We start from the raw sequence: 6,604 nt of genomic DNA on the forward strand, positions 1-6,604 counted from the left end.
TGTTAATTATAAAGTAAATAATTTTACTAAATTTAATTTAATGTGTATACTTTTAATCAAAATAAATTCTATAAATAAAAATTATCATTTTATCTTTGATAAATTAAATAGGGGGGAGAATATTTTCTTTTTACAAAAACCAACAAGAAAGATATCATACATTTTACATAAATTGGTATATAAGAAGAGAAATGGGTTCATGGAAGTTTAAAAGAAACAACTCTTATTTAATTTTAGAAAGCTTTGAAGATCTAATATAAAATTGAAATTTATCTTTGTAGAATTTATATAGAAGTGAGGAAGCAAGCTTATGTAGGATATTATATTATTGAATTATGTTAGCCTTGAACCTATCTTTTATTATCAGCTCCATAACTAGAGCATTCAAACAACCAATTTATTTTGTAGATTCACTACAGGCCCACAAAGTTGTCATGATGATCTACTGGTAAGGGTATATAATGTCAAAACTAGGCAGAATTATTTTGGCCTTTCCAATAGACTTTTAATTTTGTAAAGTCTCCATATAGTACTCAGCCTGCACAAATTAGCCCGAGTTTCTTTGTCCTGTAGATATTGCATATGTTTTTACTCACTTTTAGTATGTCACATATCTATAATTTGTCAACTTCACATTTCCCCAAAAAATCTAAAATATGGGCCATGCAAATCCATGCATCCTTTATATTCATGTTTTATGATTCACTTTAATGGAAGGCATAAATAAATAGTTCTTGTTGGTTCTTATTATGCTTCCCATAGCATTAATAAATGAACACTTTGTTATTAGCTTATTTTTTGGTGACCATGGTAATCTATATTAAATAATAACACCTGCTGATATTTAAGTAATACCTAAGATGATAATATGCGATACTTTGCTACTATTCATTGAGACACTAAGATACTTAGTTTTCTTTAATTGTTTAATGTATAATGTGTAGGATTAAGGTTATAATTAGATCGAGAAAGACAATGAAAATTCAAAGGACACATAAGGTGTAAGGTTTGCAACCTACTGGTGCAAGAGCATCTTGCATGAGAAAATTTATAATAAAAATAAAAAATTTAAATTTAAAAAAAATGGTTGTCATTCCATTTATCAAGGTGTGTAGGTGGAATTCTAGAAGTTTGTGGACACTTTATTAAATCATGTATTTAATATTTTTTGGGATACATGGTGGTGCTTAGTTGTATTTGGGTGGGAATTAAATATTTGTTGAAAGGTTGCTGCATTTAACTTTTATCCCACATTGGTTGTGTTGGTAACATCTTGGGTGGAAAGTGCCTACTTAAGCAAGGCATATGAGCATTTCTAATAAAGCTGCAAGGTGTGAAAGCTTCAAGGGTGATCTCTTCTTTGTAGAAGCTTAGAAAGAAGAAGGAAGCGAGGAGCGAGTTTTCTTGAGTTTGTGGACAGAGCGCTGAATGTGAGGCAATTTATAGCAAGATTGTGGTGAAGTTTTGAGTGTGTGGACAAATTGCCGAATGTGAGGCAGTTTACAGTTGGATCTTAGATAGAGTTTGAGAAGAGCTAGTGGTTGCAGCTTGGAAAACAAGGAGATTTCTTGGTGGGCTTGTGAGCACAAGTTGAGATCTTCCTTGGAGGTTTTTACCAGAGTGTGGATCTGGACTAGCTAGGGTTTGGATTAGATCTTGAGGGATCTTGCGAAACTATTATTGTAATTGCTATTGTATTTGGCCGTAACTAGGAAGGCCTCACAGCCCAACACATTGCATGTAATAGTTATTTTATGAATAAAGAGTTATGATTTGGGATAAGATCTTGTGTTATTGTTTCTTACTATTGTGTTTCTGTTGTGTGGTTATTTGTTGGGGGCTAGGACATCTCTTTTGGGGACTCTCCTACCTTGCACTACATCACCTACACAATAAGTTTCACATCAACAATAAACAAAAGATAAAAATTCATACGATTTTGTCAAGATGGTCAAAACCACATATCAACAAAACTAAGATAAATTCCATTAAATTTAAATGAAAGAAATACAAGCATGAAAAAAAGAAGATAAACCAACAAGATCTTAATTTACAAATGACATGTTGTAAACAAGATTCATCAACTAACTAACATAAGTATCAATCCAAGAGACTCTTGGTCAGTTACAAGGAATTATATAATGTTCTAATCATGAAGACTTTCCTAAATGGAGCTACATACACCTGCTCAAACAAACAAAAAATGGTGAGAATATTGTAGGAGTGTTTTTCCACCCTGTTAAGATTCCCCATACTTTTTCCTAACATGAAAGATACCCAATCCAACTTGAGGAAGACCAACCAAGTCAAACTAAGAGGAGTAACTCTAAAGGCATATTTTTCCAAATAATTTCATGTCATCAAATATGAATTTTGCTTTTACCAAAGTAAAAAAAAACACATACATAGTCATTCAATTTATAAAGACTAGTCAAACATAAAATTTCCATTTAATCTAAGTTACACATACATGATTCAACGAAAAAACCATCAAATAAAAGAAAATGCACTATATTTCAAGTTTTTAATTAATAATATTGACCATAATGTTGAAAGGGCATCATCAAGTACAACAACATATAGATACAACATGGATGATGCTCAATTATCAAGCATCAATACATCCAAGTACAACAATATACATTATGCAAGTACATAATACATCCAATAAAACACCATCAAGGTCATATGAAATCATGGTACCTTGTTGATTACAAACAACTGTCTAGTTGTATCCTTGTCTCCTAAGCCTCTAGATAAAATGTTTTTTTGCAAATCCCAAGATGGTACTATGGCCACTTTTTTTGTGCAATTACAAAGTGATTATCTCCCTCTGGGCTCATCCTAATATGATAAGAGCATCAATCCTACATGAGAAGCCTAGTAACCTAACACTAATAAATCAAAAGAATATGGTGTAACTGTGACTCTAACCAAGTATAGTAGCGAAATTTTCTTTAGATCAATTTTGGTGTCATTCAATCTGAATTAAATTCTCTTATTGACAAGGAAACTCAAAATGTCGGTACCTTGCTAAAATTTTCATAGGGCCAAATCTTTTACTATTTGATTTGGATTTAGAAAGACAAAATCAATCCACACATATTAGAAAAATGAAATTTCTATATGCATTGAAACTTGATTGCTTTTCATTTTTTTCTAGAAATTATGTTTGATTTTGTTGTTTGATATACCTACTTCTAAAGTTTTACTAATTTATTGAAAAAATTTCTTCAAAGGGCTGTAGAATTCTTTTCATTTGTAGAAATTTTCTTAATTTAGTTTCTTTAAATATCAAAATAATGAGAATACCCAAAATAACTACAAGGAAAAGAGTTCACTGACAACTTAAATTAGAAAGTTAGCTATGAGATTCAGTAAAAGAAATATACTTTGGAGCTAAGAAAAAATTATGTTGATAAACAAAAATTTAACGTTTTTAAGTTCTATTGAGAAAGTTAATTATGATGGATACTCTATAAATAGAAACTTTAAATTGAAATTAAAATGTGAAGGTTTTGGATTAAATTTAGAAAGTTATTTATGATTGATTTTTTTTTTTTGTTAGTACTTAGGGATGTACTATTTGATTATATAATATTTTTTAAACAAAATCAAGTCTTATAGACGAAAAAAAATTAGGAATAGGAAAAGGAACAACTTTGTCATCTTTTAACTATATTGAAAAAAATTGGCCTATTATTTTGGTTTGACATCAATAATTTTTTTATATGTTTTGAGGTATATAACTTTATCTTTTTAAGTATATGGATGAACTATTACCCCTCTCTCTCTCTCTCTCTCTCACACACACACACACACACACACACACACACACACACATATTGGATTTCAATTTAGTTTTATAATATATATATATATATATATATATATATATATATATATATATATATATATATATATATATATATATATATATATATAAGAAATGAGCAAAATTTGATGAAATATTTCATATTATCTTGAGCATAATCTACAAATAAGTCATATTAGGTGTTTCTTTAAATGAGAATAAGCTTTTTTTCTATTTATTTTTTCGTCTTATGAGAGATATTATATTATTTGAATTAAGTTAGATTTATCATATAGTATATTAATATTTAATTTAATAATATATATAATGACGATGAACAAATTATAAATTATAAAAAATGATATTTATGTATTATAGATAGAAGAATTGTGAAGGAAAAAGCCAAGAAATGAGAAGTTTGTTGAAAGTGTAACAACCATTCTTTAGGTTTTATTTTTTCCTTGGTTCAATTCACAATGACTATCAAGTTAATCAATCATCATGGTGTTGATCACACCATTTTGCCACTCAAAATCTTACACTAGAAAGTGGTAAGGTCTTTATGTCATTGGAAATTGTAGATCCAAATCAAAATTGTGAGGGTTGGTTTATGGGTACCATGCCTATTTATCATTTTTGGTCCACATCAAAGAATTTATAGTTTATATACCAATGTTAAATGATAATTCTTCCTCTCATATTTTTTGTGGCACGTCCTTTAAAAAAAAATAGATTTTGAAAAATACTAACCCATTTTATTCTTTCATGGGTAAATAGGACAAGTACAGGATTTTTAATAAGAATTAGAAATTGAGACCTTTGGGAAGTTCAAGAAAGAAATGATAGTTAAAAATGGAAGTAACTTTTAGAACAACTCGATGGTCATAACTAAAGCCTAATTAATTTTTTTTTTAGAAAGAGTCATTTGGGTTTGATCCTCTATATATTTGGAGGTGATTTCACATTTTGGGCATTCTTGTTTGCACATTTTCTCATATCATTGGAAAATTTCTTTAACAATTGACAAACCAAAGGAAAATGAGACTTTTCAACATGGTGTTCAAGATATCTAGTGTGGTCTAAGGTTGGGAGACCAATGATTGTTGAATAGTAACCTCATACAAAGATCAACTATGTGTTAAATAATAATTTATTAAATTTATTTGTAGTTTATTTCCAAGACGGTTTCAATATTTAAATCTATGAAATTTTGTATGTTGAGTCATTTATTTATTGCATAGTATCTAACTTGTTTGTGGATGTGGGTTTTATATTCGTTGTTAGATTATACTAATAAACCTTGTGTGAAGTTTCATGAGCTCATTTTCAAATATAATAAAGTTTAGTTATGATTGGATTTCACCTTGCTTTCCATTTCATAATAAGTTTTTGATTAAGAGAAAATAGGTTTTGAAGGGGGCTTGAAACCCTATACAAAATAGGACTTAAGATTTACAACATTACAATCCATAAGGAGAGACATGAAAAAATAGAACAAGGCCAACCATAAGACAAAGAGACAACCATGAAAATATAGTAACAAAAGGAGAAGAGCTAACAAATAAAGAACCATAAAAAGCACAAACTCCAAATAACACATGCTTGCTGGCCCAGATTCTTTAGAAGTTCAACAACTTCTAGCTCAAGCTTATTCATCCTCTGAATTGTCAATCTATACAATGGAAACATAATCCATCTCCCTTGTGTTGGATTTGGTTCTCTTTCCCATACTAGCTTGGCTATAAACATATTGCTCCTTATCATCTAATATATTGACAATGTCGTTATCCTCAAAGGTATCCTCCATCTTGTTGTAAGAATTTTAATGTGTTCATTGGAGGCTTTCAAGGTCTTAAAGCTCTAATAAATGATGCCTTTAAAGGGCATTCTCAATGATTGAAACCCTTCTATCCAAATCTAAACTTTGATCTCCAGCTTGTGAAAGACAACAATATTCATCACAAACTTCATATCCACACAAACCCCCTCAACATTATCAATCTCCTTCTGATTATTGACCCTAGTCTCAAGGGAATTCATCCTTACATTTATCTCATGAAACAACCACTTGATGGACCTAAAATTGTCCAACAAGTTGTTCCTAGTAGTGAGAAGGACATCCATTTTTGGTTATTTTCTAGAGTTAATCAACATCAACATTAAAGGGTCAGTAAGTTTCCCAAGATCAACATCACCAATCTTCTCACCCATAACATCTTGATGCAATGGGAAAATAATCACGCAACGAAAACACACCAACAATAAGTAACAATGCAAGATCTGATACCAAATCACAATAATATATTCATAAAATATAACTGATTACATGCAATGTGCTGGGCTGTAAGGCCTTCCCGGTTACAGCCAAATACAAAGCAAGTAATAGTTCTACAAGATCCCTCAAGATCTAATCCCAAACCCTAGCTAGTCTAGATTCTACTCTAGTAGAAACCTCCAAGGAAGATCTAAACTTGTGCTCGTAAGCCCACCAAGCAATCTCCTTGTTTTCCAAGCCGCAACTACTAGCCCTTCTCCAAATTCACTCTTCCAAGCTCCTCTACTTCTCCTCCATGGATGAATAATGCCTAAAGACTTCTCCATAACCCCTACTTATACCAATCTAAGCCACAGGTCGGCCCATAACACAACTTAAATACAAATACATAAATTAAATGCCAAAGTTGACCTCCTACAATAATTAAATTCCCAAAATTGATGTCTTAGTAAAATTGCAATATCTTCTAGCTCTAAATGAATTAGAACTCGAGCTTCGAAATATACTTAGAAATC

The sequence above is a fragment of the Cupressus sempervirens genome, chromosome 3 (assembly GCF_028749045.1).
Source record: "Cupressus sempervirens isolate cs-2001-9-10 chromosome 3, ASM2874904v1, whole genome shotgun sequence".
In the NCBI taxonomy this organism is placed as follows: Eukaryota; Viridiplantae; Streptophyta; class Pinopsida; order Cupressales; family Cupressaceae; genus Cupressus; species Cupressus sempervirens.